The sequence below is a fragment of the Armigeres subalbatus genome, chromosome 3, assembly GCF_024139115.2.
Source record: "Armigeres subalbatus isolate Guangzhou_Male chromosome 3, GZ_Asu_2, whole genome shotgun sequence".
Classification (NCBI taxonomy): domain Eukaryota; kingdom Metazoa; phylum Arthropoda; class Insecta; order Diptera; family Culicidae; genus Armigeres; species Armigeres subalbatus.
Window position 1 is genome coordinate 80,143,415 of NC_085141.1, and position 16,532 is coordinate 80,159,946.

The following is a 16,532-nucleotide window of genomic DNA, read 5'->3' on the forward strand; positions in this document are numbered from 1 at the left end:
CCAGGGGCATGTTCAGCTCAATTCGGGAGATTTGTGCCATCGCCTTCACAGCCTTTCTCATTACGCACCTGACGGAAAAGGAAGTGAACAAAAAAGGAAAGGAATATGGATGGGAGAGAAATGGGAAGTTTGGGAAAGGTACCCTTGAAGAAGGCATACAACGTATAAAACACGTACAAAAGCTCATAGCTCCTTACCACAACGGGTTATGAACAACAGAATACTTTGAAGGTTCAGGTTTCTGTAGTCAATTTCACTTAGTAAGTGTTTACCAAATATTTGGAAACGCAGGTGCGCATAAACTGGGCAGTTACATATCAGATGATAAAAAGTTCCATAATCGGATTCACAACCATCACAGACAAATATTCAACACGTTGAATATTTGCCATATAATAGTTGAGTCGACAGTGACCTGTCAAGGCCTTGACTAAGACATTGCAATTCTGTTTAGACAGATTAGCTAAATAGTTACACACTTAAATTTTTTCGCCGATATCTCAGCATTTTTTGTTTATTTTCCCGAGGTGGGCACCGCCGAGTTTCAGCAAACATGATTTTTGCCTAGATCTCAGTAAAAGTGACGTTTCAGTTGCTGAGATATGGTAAATATTATGCCAAAAATCAGTAATAAACCAAATTTTATGCCGAAGTTCAGTTCTGAAATTTACTGAGCTACAGCGGTGCCCGATTTTGCCGAGCTCGAGAAAGAAAAAGTTAGTGTGTAGCTACTACCGGAGATGGCTCTCGGATATACAATTTTGTTTGTCGACATGAATCCAAACTACTCCAATACCGTTTGTGCATAGTGGAAGCCCAAGAGCTAATCAAACGCTTCACCCAACACTTAGATATTGGAATAGCTGGCTCAGGACCAAAAAAGTCTTCGTTTCCAGCTATGGAAGAATGGCCAGGTACCCATATAAGGTGCAATGTATTAACTGAATTCAGTTCCTCTATTTGAGTTTGACATGCTATTACTAAATTCGACCTTGAGTTGGCCGAAGCGAGGGCTTTGATAGCTGCTTGACTATCTGAACAGAAGTATATTACTTTGCCCATTATGTGTTTCTGCAGTGCGGATTGCACTCCACACATAATGGCAAATATTTCCGCTTGAAAGACAGTGCAGTGTCTACCCAGTGAGTGCGACTGTTCCAATCTTAGCTCACGCGAGTAGACACCTGCACCCGTTCTACCTTCGAAGAGGGAGCCGTCAGTATAACAAACAATGCTGTCCGACATACTTCTCTCCAAATAGCCAGATGTCCACTCATCCCGCGAGGGGAATTGTTTTGAAAATGTCCTATAAGGAAAACTACTAGCGAGTGTGAGATCACTTGGAGCGAGGACTGTTCTGTCCCAATCAACCATGAGTTGTAACAACGAAGTGTGTGTAGAACTGCGGTTTACAGGATTCTCTTCCATGAAACCGAGAAGAGAACCCATAATCGGTAAGTACAAGAAAGTGCTTCTTGTTTGAGATGTATGTGTAGTGGGACAACGTCGAAAAGAACCTCGAGAGCAGCCGTAGGAGTCGAAAAGAACGCACCAGTCATTGCCATTAGGCACATCCTTTGAAGATGGCCTAATTTAGACTGAATTGTCCTCACTTCACCCTTTTGCCACCACACAAGACATCCATAAGCCAAAACTGGTCGTACTGTTGTGTAAATCATTTTGATATATTTAGGTTTAAGACCCCAAGTTTTACCAAAAGTTCGTCGGCATTGGCCGAAAGCCATACACGCCTTTTTGACTCTGAACTCAATGTTAGGAATCCAGGAGAGCTTGGAATCAAGAATAAGTCCCACATACTTACCTGATCCGTTACATTGATTTCAGAGTCAAAAAGATTTGAATTTATCGAGTTAGATCGCATTTTTTCTAATTTCCAACTTTGTCGAGTCAAGTACGAGACAGTGAAGACGACCTTACTGTTGAGGTCGAAATACGTATCTGTCAAAGGTACAATAAAGTAGTGGAATAAAATGGAATTGTACAAACTCCTCTTATGACCAGTATTTGAACGAACTTTCAGAACTTCTTTTGTGTAATGGGAACATGACTTGAACGCTACTGATGAGGAAACTGCAAAAAAAATCAAAACGACCTCGACACAAAACCAGACATTGCAATTTATCCCATCATTCGATCTTCTGAGCAAAGATACTGATAGCAAAGATACTCGACTCGAACTAAATAATCTAAAATGGGGACTTTTCATTAAAAAAATTGGATCAAGCCTCAACAGTGACCATTTGAACAACGTAGCTTTGACACCTGTGTTATTTTTTTTTGTTAAATATCTTGGCTGTGCATATGCACAGCACATGTTTCGAAATGGACAAATTGATATGAAATTTGCGAAAAAGAATCCACCTGTCTTGGAGGGACTCGAGCCCTCAGCCTCCTACTCTCTATATAGGCGTGATAACCCCTACACAACAAGACCATTGTGCACTCGCTTGGCTGTGGATATACAACAGTAAAGCACATGTGGAGATTGGACAAATCAAGCATCCGAAAGATATTCAATTTGCAAAAAAGAGCTAACCGCGGTGGAGGTTGGTACTCGGATTCTGAGAGCAATTGGCAAGTATTAAAGTAAATTCTAACGGGATTGAATTTTTTACAATCAAATTTCGAATGCTATTTGATTTTTTCAATCTATTTTTACATTTATTTACTGCTACTAAGCAACAGGCAGCTTGTTATACCAATTCTATATTAAGAACCCTGCTTGCTAGCAATGCGAATTTGATTTGCAAAGAGATTAAGCTATAAGCAAAAGTAGTGGAACAAGGTAACCAAGCCCCCTACGTTAGAGATAGATACAATATTTATGAAATATGCAAAAATATCCAAAAAATATCCGGTTGGAACCTGACCTCACATATTGCCCACGTGCTTGAGAAAAGAGAATATGGATGAGTGTGATTGATCCACAATTTAATCATTTGTTTGAGGAACTGCATAAGTCCGTTTTACACAATTTCGAGAAAACAACAAAAAACTGTTTTTGAACAAATTGGCACTGAACCTTTCGATTTCTTCAATACAGATCAATAGTTTTCGACAAAACTCAACACCTTAGTGCATTTTCAGTGCAAAAATTGTAAGCAGTACTTCATAAATGCTCTTCAAAGTGCGTGGACATATGTAGTTTCTCAAACAAACGAAAAAAAATCATACATTCCTCAACAAAAAATTTGTTTTCGTTTTTTTTTTTGCTAGAATACGTATTTTTGGAAGAGGATTCAGAATATATAAACATCTCATTTTGGCCAAAAATGTTACATATGCAGTTTCTCAAACAAACGATTCAATTGCTTTAGGTGGTTGGACAGTATTTATCGCATTACTAAGATAACTTAACGAGGTGGTAAATTATTCGAAAGTTTTTTTTTAAAGAAGCTCAAATAGAGAAAATAGATGAAGGGGCTATAGACCCCCCTATTGGTGTAATGTAATTGTCGCAGAACAATGCAAAAAGCAAACAACGAAAGAGAATAGCGATAAGTCTTAATCCTCATCTGCAGATGATAAAGACAATATTGCGTTCCATTTTATCGTTATTTTATCTATTACAAATATGGAGAGGTAATTGTTGCGAACAAGCTGCGATAACTTGTATATTTCAGGAGCAAAACACAAATCATGTCAACATTTTATGTCTGAACTGAACATTGAGAACTGATACTTATTTAACCAAAAACATCATCGAAAACCGACTACTTCTCTAAATGCGCGGCAGGCAGTTTGGGATAAACGCTTCTCGCAACAAACTGGGTGTTGTTGTCATTGGCAATGTTGTTGTGTTACATCCCTGCTTGTAACACAACTAGTGATTATTTTGTTATTATCAATAACATAATTTGTAATAATTTTAGTCATTTTCATCACTTTTCATGTAACCAGTACAATTTGAATTGAGAGAACCACAACATCCGTAGATCGTTTGCTTACTCATGCTAAATCAATCGACTTTAATTTCAGCATTGTACGAAAATTATTACGCTAGATTTGAACATTTGGTAATAGGAGTAGAAAAATGGGATATTTGAAATTCACCACATGGCTTGATTGTATAATCACCTTAACTGATGTAAATGCTGGATCATTTTTTTGGATTATATTCTGTGTGATTCGCAAGTGTAACTGCTAAATTTTGAGATAAACTTTTGGAACAACTTGTTAGTAATTTCTTGAATATGTCTGTAACTAATAATGATGAATTTTCACGAAATAAGGGATGTACCTTTTGGAGAATTTCATAATTTATGGATGATCTGAAAATATGATCACAAATAATATGTAAAAAGACAAATCAAAAAATCTTCAATCTGCAATCGTAGGGTTCTTTCTCAAATTACGTAACACTAAATTTGGTGATTTTGGACCCCCACCCTCCCCGTCGTAACACTTTTTGTTTGGAAGGCTTAATTTTTTTGTATGGATCGTAACGCTCGGCTTGACCCCCTTCATCTTTCTTCAGCGTTACGTAATTTGTGAAAGGTCCCTTATCGAACCAATTGCTTTGATCTGTATTGGAAAATAAGTTTTTCGAGGACTATATATAGAACAATTATATAGAACAATTTGTAGAGCAAATAAACAAAAAGAGGCTCTTTAATTCGAACACACTATTTATTAATTTTTTTTATTGGTCCGGACGAAATCGTAAAGTGCCCCACAACCATTGGCGCATCCTTGCTTGTGACGGATAAGCGAACTCGCCTTGATTCAACACATTTTTTCTATTCTTATTTCCGCGGGTGGGTGGTTGACCGTCTGTCTGCCACTTTCGTTCCACTGCACGGGGAGAAAAAAAAAAGTTGCTCAAGTATTGTTGCATCGACTGCTGCTGGTGCAAGTTCTCTTCACACGTTCCAATTAGTTTTCGGTGGAAAAGTTATGGTGGCCGTTGTTTTTGTTGCTAATCACGGTCGGTTGTTTTTGTTGTTGTTGCACTTCGTTCCAAAATCAAAACTTCACCGACACACTCAAAGTACAGCTAGGTGGAGAGTTGCGTTTCGCGTCTGGTGTACTAATACTTCAACGTTGTCAGTGTTGCCGGATTGTCGTTTTTTCGTGACCTGATTTTAATTGGAGCTTTAAATCAAAGTTAAATCACCCAAAAACAGCTGCAGTCAAAATTTCGATTCATAAAATAGGAATTGGATAGTTGAATGCATTAAAACGCAATTAACGAGCTGCTATACTGTTCATGAAAGCTACTGTTCCATATAGAATGACATCAAGCGAGCATGCAATGTCAGTATAGAACAACTAGGTTATAGACAGAAGAGAAATTCGTTTGATTGTTCCTCTTTCTCTATTCCACATTCCAACTGGAATCTGGCCTGTCTTATTATGAGCATTTCCACAGTTACTAATTACGAAGATGAGAATTTTACATTTCAAAACATGCACGTCCGGATTAAGAATCCAAGTTAAAAAAAACTTTGCTTTTGATTGCAAAGCAAACCTAAAGGCTTAATTGCCGATTGTCATAAAAAGTAGATATTTTAATAAATTCAAAATGACCTATGCTTTCGACACATTACTATTGATACATATAGATGCCAATCTGTGATACCAACATAAAAACGAGTCTAAAACAATGAGTCATCCGACAGATACAGTGTTTTTTTTAATCTCTCTATTCAATGATATATTTTTGTTCTTCAGAAGAACATATTTTGAACATTCTCATAGTGATTTCATTCCAGCGGAATTCATATATGCTACTTACTCCCTGTATGGTAAAAAATCAGAAAATTTGTTTTCAATAAAATTGAACTATCTGCAGTTATGACACGTCGCAACTCTAATGAGATATTTTGAATTATCGCAACTCGCAACTTGCATAGCGAATGCTCAATTGCGCGGTCCGATTTGGTGGCGTTGAAGCGAAGTATGTATCAGTTTTCGATTTGGGTGAATTTATGAAATATTGAATGGTTTTGGCAAAAGCTGCGCAATATAAGTAAAACATTACTATTTCACTGTTGACATTAACGGAATTGGCAAAAGCGTTAAAGAGCAGTTTAAAAATCTTAAATTTAGTGTCAAAGGACCCAACACGTTTTGACAGTAACGTAATGATTTAATGATCACTTTTCTGAGATTTTTTTACTGGAAACTATTCAGGTTTTCTGATGCAATATTTTTATATTTTATTCAAAATATCTGATTTGACTTTTTTAAATTTTTTCTCTCCACTGACAGTCATCGTTAATGCCTTTGAAGACAAATAAAATGATTAATTTTTCACATATTTTAAGTAGGTATATAGGCATATAATACACTATAATTCAGCCTATGAATTGAAATTCCATCAAACCAGGAAAACTGCCACTTATCGACCATCTGGCATCGCGGACTTCAGATGCGAGCACAGGCAAAACGATGGATAGAAATCATACATTCATGTTATGAATCAAGGCAAAAGGCGATGCTAGCAGTAGCAGCAGCAGCACCAGCAATGATGTCTCGAATGTTGTGCCTGCTGGCAGCTCTATGCTGTGCTGCCTGCCTTAACGGTGTTGGTGTAATATCAAAATGGTGGACGTCATTTTTCCCCATTTCTTCCACTGGTAACAGAACCACATTAGCAGTAGCACCAACTAGCAGCAGCCAGAAACATAAAGTCCACATAGCACACTGTTCTTGCACCAGACGGGGAAAAGTTTCATGCCTTCCTTGGAAAAGCATTTGCAAGATGTGTGTTTCTAAGGTGCGGTGCGTAATGAAAATCGAGACTTTATTTTTGATAATCACATCCTGTCATTACACTTTTAAATAAATATATAAAATCTAATGATTAATATTTACCAGCGTGATTTGTTGATTGAAGCAAAATTGGTTGTCTTTTCGTCAGTGGATATCCATAGCTGCCTCACTTTCTAATATGATTTCACCAGACAAATTCTTATGATCACATAACGTTCTCACTTTACATCAATAGCTTATTTTAAAACATCTCCGTTTTCAATCAAAATTCACAATTGTGCAGGGGGACCATTAGTTATTTTCCTCATGGATATTTTGATTGAGTTATCAGTCGGGCACTGCTGGTAAAATCATTTACCATTTTCTTGTTGATTTCGGTAATATTGACGAAGAAAAGCAAAACATACTCTTCATAACTTCTCACCGTCTGTTTTTTTGCTAATAAAATAATGGTAATTAAAACTACCTTTCAGTCAAAACACTTCGATCTATGCGATCATGACCTCAGTTGTGGAATATTTCCCATTAGAAAACAAACATCAACAGTTATTCAAGGAACAACTGCTCCAAATTTTGAACTATCACCATTTCAACACACATCACTTGAAAAATGCTTTCTGCACAAGAAAATTGCTCCATCCTATCCAAAATATGTATCAGAAAAATTTCCTGTGCTGTGGATTCCTTGGATGGAAATGCGCTCGCTCACAACTGTAAACACCAATATACTGAAAGCACTGTGGTGCTTGCTGGCAGCTTTGACACCAAAAACTTTATGAGTGATGGAACCAGCGGCACAAGGAAAGCAAGCGCGCCGCACTGTCAAGAGACACACACACACTAGCGGCGCTTGGCTACATCGTGAAATGACGCAATGCCACAGCCTGAACTGGCAACACTGAACAGAAATTGTTGTTATTGTTGTTGCTGTCATGAACTGTCATGTCTCTTGCCTGGAGACAACGAGTTTTATTTGGATATGTGTGGGTTTACATTGGATGATGGTCGACATAGTCGACAAAGTGATGATAAACCTGCAAGAGATTCATCATCAGAGGTCGGGATTGGTCACTGATACTGACGTTACACACACATCTAGAAATGCAGACACCACAACGAAAAAAAGGTAAGGAAGAGTCTATTCACCTTTTCGTTGTCGTCTTTCGGGTTGAACAGTGTTGGCATCCATGATTCCAATGATAACCAAATGATGTAACCCATTCGCTAAAATTAGATATTTTAATAAAAAAAGATTTACTTTATAGGCTGCCCTATTCGCAATCAAAAGTGAGGTTAGGTTTCGAAAAATTTCAAAACTGGAATCAAAATTTGCGCTCTCTTGTCACTTCAATCGTAAGAATCAAAGCAGGATTTTCATTATCAAATATTTTCTCCCATTTTAAACAAAAGAAGCAGTGCATAGAACACATCAATCATCAATTTATCGAATGATGATTGATTCTTTGTTTTTCTGCAGTTGAAACCTCACTTTTGTCTGCAGTTGCATCTATACACCGAAAAAATTCTTTATATTGAATATATTTGTCCCACACATAAATTTTTGCAATTTGGCGACCCAAATATAAGCAATTTGTACCCACACATAAATTCAATAACTGCATATTAGAGACCACACATACATTTTATTTGATTATAGATTATATTTGTACTTCACGTGGAGAGTGGTTATGTGTGCACTAATTAGAATCATGAATTAAATTAATGGATTTTTGCCAATAAAAATGTGTGGAATTTTTGTAGTGTATAGATGAGCGAGCATGGTTGGGTTCGTTTTTTGACCGTGTACCAGGCGTACGTTACATCACACCTCTTAATATTTTCATTGAAATTGTGACGTGATGTTCGTTTGGAGACACGTTGGAACTGTCCAACAGAGGATATATCTGAAGACAGAGGATTTATCTTCGCTCATCTATAGTTTCCACCAAGGATGTTATCTATCATTATATGATACATATTGTCACAATTCATGTCATTGTGGTCATACTATTTCAGGTCAGATTAATCATACCAACAATTTATACAATTAATTGCATATTATTCGGCAACTCGGTCGTACGAAAACCATTTTTTTGTTAAATATCTTGGCTGTGCATATGCACAGCATATGTTTCGAAATGGACAAATTGATATGAAATTTGCGAAAAAGAATCCACGTGTCTTGGAGGGACTCGAACCCTCAACCTCCTATTCTCTAGATAGGCGTGATAACCCCTACACAACAAGACCACTTAAAGGTCACGTTTGCGGAAAAGCCATCAGAATCCCAGTACCAACCTCCACCGCGGTTAGCTCTCTTTTTTGCAAATTGAATATCTTTCGGATGCTTGATTTGACCAATCTCCACATGTGCTTTACTATTGTATATCCACAGCCAAGCGAGTGCACATTGTTTATTAAACAAGAGGATCGCACTCCATGCCCCCCAGTAACTGTCTGGGCGGGACGGTATAGAATGCGAATTCAATCGCACTCTGCTGTGCCAAAGGCTTGCTTGGCTAAAGCATTTGATGAGTTTGATTGCCTTTTACGTAAGCGGTCGCGTGTACTCAGACGACTAATGACGGTGAAAGACCGACACTTGATTACAATTAATTGCATATTATTCGGCAACTCGGCCGTACGAAAACCATTTTTTTGTTAAATATCTTGGCTGTGCATATGCACAGCATATGTTTCGAAATGGACAAATTGATATGAAATTTGCGAAAAAGAATCCACGTGTCTTGGAGGGACTCGAACCCTCAACCTCCTACTCTCTAGATAGGCGTGATAACCCCTACACAACAAGACCACTTAAAGGTCACGTTTGCGGAAAAGCCATCAGAATCCAAGTACGAACCTCCACCGCGGTTAGCTCTCAATTTATACATTTTTAGTAAACCCGATTCAATTTTTACACGGGGGATGCATTCCGTGTAAAACAAGTTTTCAGTTCAAAATTCGAAAATCCATCATATAAAATGGAACAACTTTGCAAAAATCCGTGTAAAAATAGAATCGGGTGTATACACGGTTCGAGGCCGCATCCATCCATCCTCGAATGCGCCCCACGCTCGACAAGTCGTTTTGCACCTGGTCTGCCCATCTTGCTCTCTGTGCTCCACGCCGTTTCGTACCTGCCGGATCGGAAGCGATCTTTGCAGGGTTGCTGTCCGGCATTCTTGCAACATGTCCTACCCATCCAACCCTTTCGGCTTTGGCTACCTTCTGGATACTGGATTCGCCGTAGAGCTGGGCGAGCTCGTGGTTCATTCTTCGCCACCACACACCGTCTTCTTGCACGCTGCCAAAGATGGTTCTAAGCACCTGTCTCTCGAATACTCCGAGTGCTTGCAAGTCCTCCTCGAGCATTGTCCATGCTTCATGTCCGTAGAGGACTACCGGTCTTATTAGCGTCTTGTACATGACACATTTACACCCGACTCTCCGCATGACAACAACAGGCACGAAAGTCCCCGGCACGATTCGAACGAACTGGAGTGTTCGCTCGAAATCTTCACACAGTTTTGCACACCATCCACCGTTGCTTTGATCAGTTTGGTAAGCTTCCCAGGGAAGCTGTTCTCGTCCATAATTTTCCACAGCTCTACTATATATTATCATGCTGTAGTTAAATAATTATATTTTTGATAATCGTGGATCTCCAGGAAATTGGCCGTCTGTGGTGGATAAAAAACCAGGAGAGCTATTTTAAATACGGTAGTTAGACACTGGCTAGAGTGCTGCACACTTAAATCATGTCACAGATCACAGATTTTTTCTTCATTTCACCGAAATCTCAACAGCAGAATTGTTCGGTAATACTTTCACCGATTTTACCGGTATTTTTTTTTATTCAACTGTCAAAACCATCCAAAATCTGTAAAATTATTTAACGAACAGTTCTGCTGTTGAGATTTCGATGAAATTTGACAGAAATCTGCGATTTATTTTAAGTGTGACATTGACAAGATTTGGTAAGAAGTTCTTCGGCAGGAGTGGATGCAAGCTGATGATCTATAGTACCTGCTATTTAACGTCGCTTTGGATTAGTTAATGCGAAAGCGGGATTGACACGTGTGGTTCGATTTTCCCTAATTTCGTTCAACCGCAGACAGACGTTTAAGCTCATACATTTGCATCCGATGTTCCTGTGTAAATTTTCAAATTCAAAAAACGTGAAAAAATACGCCTATACAGCTGACGTTTTGCCTTATCGCCTTCTATCTCCCACAGTTTGCCACCCACCGAATCATGGAAGCAAAACAGAAACATTCAACGCAAAGATGTTCCTGCACGGACGCATTTTTTTTTCTCTTAACGTCGATGCATTGTTTTACAATCGACTATTACAATGTAGCTGAGCGAATCAATTTAGATTGGAAAAGGCTCAAGAGAGGACAACGAAAGCCACCCACCACCATTTTGCGTCGGTGGTGACGAAATCGGGATTGTTGACAAATTCGACTCCACAAAACGCTCCGATCGAATAGTTTGCCGCCGTACAAAACTGGCTGTTCAAAAACGCTCATTAGAACGGTAGTAGACCTAGATCAGTGATCACCAAAGTGCGGCACGCGGGCCACATGCGGCCCTCTAAGCCTTTTCCTGCGGCCCGCGAAAGATTTCTGAGAATACACTACATGTGGCCCATTGATAAGCATTATATGACAGGAAAACCTTATTATCATTTCCAAATTTTCGGTGTACTCGGGATTCGTGGAATTCATAACTGCATAGTTACATAGATATTTTGTAGGCCGTCAGTGATTGTACTTCGATGTTATCAAAGTATGTTTGGAAGAGTGGCAATTTGAAAGGAATCATACAAATAATGAAGGAAATTTAAAGGAACTGAAGGTTGAACCACAGGTGAGAATAATTATGTCAAACTTTGCTCCGTAATAAGAACGCTTTTATTTTTCAAAATGAGTTAGGTTTTGGCGAAATTAAACTGAAGTTTTGCTGGATTATTATCTTGATTATAGATTCTGTTTATAATACCATTTCAATGCTTTTCAGAATCGTAAACAGAATCATAAATGGACTTCTTCAAAATTTGAAACAAACTCCAAAAGGATTCTGCTCCGAATCTCGACCGGATTTCTGTTCAGAATCTTAAACGGTTTCTCTTTCAAATCCAAAACGGTTTCTGTTCTGAATTCAAGACGGATTCTGTTTGTAACGTTCGAGTTTTGCACACAATCCCAATAAAGTTTTTCTCAGAGTCTCTTCGTTATTTTTACTACGATAAGTTATAGTGAAATAGAAATCTCGAGCATAAATTCGGTCGGCATATGATCATTTGGAAAACAGTCTAGAATGTTACGCAATGTTATTCTACGGCGATAAAGCCTGTAGAATGAAATGTACTTACAAGTAAATACATATTTTATTTGAAAAATGTTCACAGGAATACAATATTTTGTTTAAATATACAATATTTTGTGATATGCAATATGAACTGAAAAACGAATGTTGCAAATATACTGCGGCCCGCTTCAGCAGCTCAAAATTCCTGTGCGGCCCTTGATAGTAAGCGTGTTGGGGACCACTGACCTAGATTATGCTTGTGGAGAACCAACGCGCACCTTCTATGGTGGGGTACACATAGAAGACAGTGCATGAAGGAGGCGGATGAACTACGAGTTGCATCAGTCGTTGGGACAACCATCCATCGTTCACACCGCGGAAATCCGACGGAAACAAGAAGCCTAGTTGTGCAGCAAGGTGAGTCGATCAGACGATCAGGGTGTCCATTCAAAATCAATTAAATCAATCCCAGTTTTGCAGGGGGAGAAGGCGTAGCACTGAATCCCTACCCCAACATGTGCGACATCTGGATTTGGTTCTAAACTGTAAACACCAGTGTTAATTCTCTACCACCTTTTCGTTATGGCGAGGCAATTTTTATGCACACTTTTGTTTTCGATATTTTATCGAAAATAAACACTCAATCATGCAGCAATATAATGATGTGATATGCTTGATTTACCTGCTTGATTATAAGGACTCGAAAAAGAATTTATTTGCAGTAGCTAACCGAATATAAAAATGTTCACATTAACGATTGCGCCCTAACACCGGTTCTAAGCTTCGATGCAGAGTACACGAGCTTTGTTCGCCAGTGACAGGCGTATGAGGCCCTTGCAGTTTTGTCACACACGGAATCGAAGCATCATAATTTCTTGTAGATTCTAATTCTAGAACAGAGAATTTCCAAAGATGAGCTAATCTAGGGCTGCAAGACAATTAATTCAAGAAATTTCTGATAGAACAGAAAAAGTAAAAGCACTATTTCTTCTTGGAGGAACTCAGGCTTAGTTTTTCCTCTCAGTTCCTCAAGACAGGATTAATGTCAATCTTCTTAAAACAACTTTAGGATCCCTTGGAATGGCTTCAGAATTTTATTGATGATGTTCTTTAACCCTCCAAGGCCGAAATTTTTGTTTTCACTGCTCAAAAACACTTTCCTTAATCGATCTTACCTATAGTGCGTTAAAATTTTAAATTCTTAGGATTTTGTTTTCAAGATTGTTTATTCATTGTCTAAGACGAGTTTAGTACAATTCCGTTAAATTCCACCATCTCGTATTACTTTTACAATGTTGGAATTAAATGAAATTGTACTAAACTCGTTCTATGACAGTGAAAACATTCCACTAAAAAAGAGCTAAATAATTTTCTTGTTTATTCATGCCGATTTTCCATCACATTTTAAGTTTGAAAATTTTCATCCAATATTGCAATATTTGAATTGTCAAAGTTATAAAACTAATTCTTTATTTTCTATGTTGAAAATTAGATAAATGGATTAAATAAAATTCTCAAGTATACAAAAGTTACCAAAAATTCTTCCAGAACTCCAGATTGTTTTGAACGAAATTATTCAAAAATAGTTTGAAAGCTATTCAAGTTCACCCACAGTCTTCTCATGAGTCCTTCTTATTCTTCTTAGAAATCGGTTTTCATAAAAAAAATCTTCTGAAATTATTTTCTCATAATTGGACACTTCTGAAGATATTTAAAAATAAGTTCCATTAGAAACTCTTGCCCTGCTCTTCGAGTTCCTCAAGAAATTCTCTCAGAAAATTTCCTTTCCTGATTCCTTTCCCTTCCTGGTTCAGGCCCAGGATGAAGATCTTTCAATTTATGGTGTGATTTACTTGTGGTATAAGTAGTGGATTGGGCGTTCAAAAATTGTCGACAAACATCTCAAAGAAAAAAAAAAGATGTTAGAGGAATGTAATCCCTCTAATCAATCATAAAATATCGACATGATTTACAAATAATACTTATCTTACTTCAATTTCGGTTATTTAAAAAAAAAGGCCTTGTTTTCAATTAAGAGACACAATGAGATGTCCGTCAAAAATATGTTTGACATTACAGGCCAAGTAGCTTCCCAAAAAATTTACACAGGCGGGGTGTCGCGACCCATTGTTTTTGGAATCTTTGTTTTATACACTTTGTATCACTATTACAGGTGAACAGTTTTATAAGACATTACAAGAAAGAAAAATTCCATAACCGATGTTGAATGTATGTAATGAGTGTAATGAGAGGGGGGAAGAGAGAGGGAGGAAGGGAGGGGGGGAGAGAGATTTGCTCGAATTTTTGCACGCAGACCAAATTAATAATAACATACAAACAAATCATTTAAAAAGCTGTGAAAGATCAGGTTAACCGGGAAATTAAAGAATACCAACCGTGTAAAAAAATGTTGGGTATAGTGTACTAACCTCGAGTGAAAAAGTAATCTATGCGAGCTTAAATCGTTACACGGCTAGGATACGGAGGTTATACTAATCCAGTATACCCAAGTAACCATGAAGCTATATATGCTTGTAAAAAACACAGCCCCAAAAGTTGACTTAAAGCGGAAAAGGGCAATTATAAGACCGAATTAATGGTTCATTGCTTTGGCATGTTGAAATAAAGCACCAGTAATGCATCGCTGCATTCGTACTGCTGATTTAAAGTATCGTTGTCTGACAGTTGATAAATAAATGCAACAACACATCGTTAAAACAGATCTAATGCAATTAGCATTTAGCATGCCGATTTGTGATTGATATATGTGCAATATTGTAATGCTTGGTGTTACTTGGGTAAACTGCACGAAAACAAACGTGGGGAGAAACGCAGTTAGCTTATATTTTCCTCACAGTGTATTTCTATGCCCTGGGAAATCGAGCCAATTTTCAATCCGAAAATTTTCTAGGCCGGCACCAGGAATCGAACCCAGCCACCCTCAGCATGGTCTTACTTTGTAGCCACGCGTTTTACCGCTAGGCTAAGGAGGGCCCAACATTTAACTATATCTATATTGAATTTGAAGAAAAATAAATATGAAAAAGCAATAGAGAATCTTTTTGTATTTTTCCTCATTTAATAATGTTGGCTTGTAGTATAATACAACTTAATCATCTCTAGCCACCAATTTTTAGTTGCAATAAAATTCTTTAAAAGATTTAGTGTTCATTTTATCGCATGTACTTTATGGTTTGAAGCTGTAGTCCTAATTCTGATAAAATACTAACCTGTATTTGTTTCTGCTAGCGATAACTCTAACAGGCTGGCAACACTTGTTATTTCTCTTTGCACTGTTATCCCTCGCAGATTTCGTCCCTCATCGTTATTGGCTGATTATTTGCCCGAGTGTATGCGTGCCGCCTCTGCTGCTGAACCACCCAACATAAACTATACACTTGCAGTAATCCTTGCTGTCGTCGCTTCTTCTTTTCCGTCTGCTGCGTGTACGACGGATTCTCCGAAAAGCACTGACCACCGCCGTCGATGTCGCTAACTCGCTACTCGCTACACTGCACTATACGCACTCCAGAATTTGTTCACCAACAGACCACCAGCATATTGCATTTTGTTGTCACTATCATCAATATCCGTTCAGCTCATTACAATCATACGAAGAGTAGCATCAGCCCTACAATTTAACCGTGTGCTGCTCTTCTACTTTTGGAAAAACACTAGCGGCGGCCACCTAGTCTAGGCGGATTTTTTTCGTGGCTAAAAATCTTCCCCCCGATGATTGGCACCAAAAAAACGACAACCAACCACGACAGACGAACCTATGAACTGACTCTGTGGAAAAGGAGCCGCACGCACCGAAAAGTGAAAATTTTTCACTGCATCCGCTAGGCGTAATGATTACTTCCGTAAACTAAACCGCACTCTAGTTGCACCGGAAACAGGTCACTTTCGTCGCGGGAACTCGATTACTAACGAATACCGTTGATTTTCACCGAAAATTTATCACTTTTCGTGGAGCAATATTGAAACTTGCCTTCATGGGCTGGCCAAAAGACACTTCGATTGGTTGATGATGATGATGATGACGGTTTTGGTGTTGCCTCTTCAGGCCCGGTTACACTTGCGAAATTTCCTGTCACAGATAAACAGATGTATTAGACTTTCTTTAATAAGCCATTTTATAGAAAGCTCAAATGACAGGAGACCAAATACTGATATTTCGGCACCAACATTTCAAAAGGGCAAAACTGCTTTTGTAAACAAGAGCTTCTCACGTCTCTGGTGGGCTTATTTGTGCTCACCCACGTAATCCAGCACCGTTAAATGAAAGAAGAGGATTCGATGCTTCCATCAGTGGTATTGGATTGCGTGGGTGGGCTCCAGGCCTGGGATTTGTCACCTTCATACAGAAAAACCATGCGACAAAACCAAAGAGAAAACAGTCACCTCAAACTGGGCAACACAACCTAACCAACGTTGCTCGATACAGCGTACTACTGGTCTCTCGCTCCGACAAGACA

At 38.4% G+C, this 16,532-nt stretch overlaps 1 protein-coding gene across 2 annotated transcripts in view; it reads right to left on the reverse strand.

Annotated features, from left to right (window-relative positions):
* The window catches only part of LOC134227828 (dual specificity tyrosine-phosphorylation-regulated kinase 1B), a 173,859-nt gene extending 157,784 nt beyond the window's left edge, over positions 1-16,075 (reverse strand). The window contains exon 1 of one of the 2 annotated variants that reach the window (XM_062709506.1): positions 15,285-16,075. The gene's annotated coding sequence lies outside the window, so the exon portion shown is untranslated. Of the gene's footprint in view, positions 1-6,840; positions 7,459-15,284 lie in introns of those variants that run through there. The other variant, XM_062709507.1, reaches the window with a different exon arrangement.
* Between the last annotated feature and the right edge of the window lie 457 nt (positions 16,076-16,532).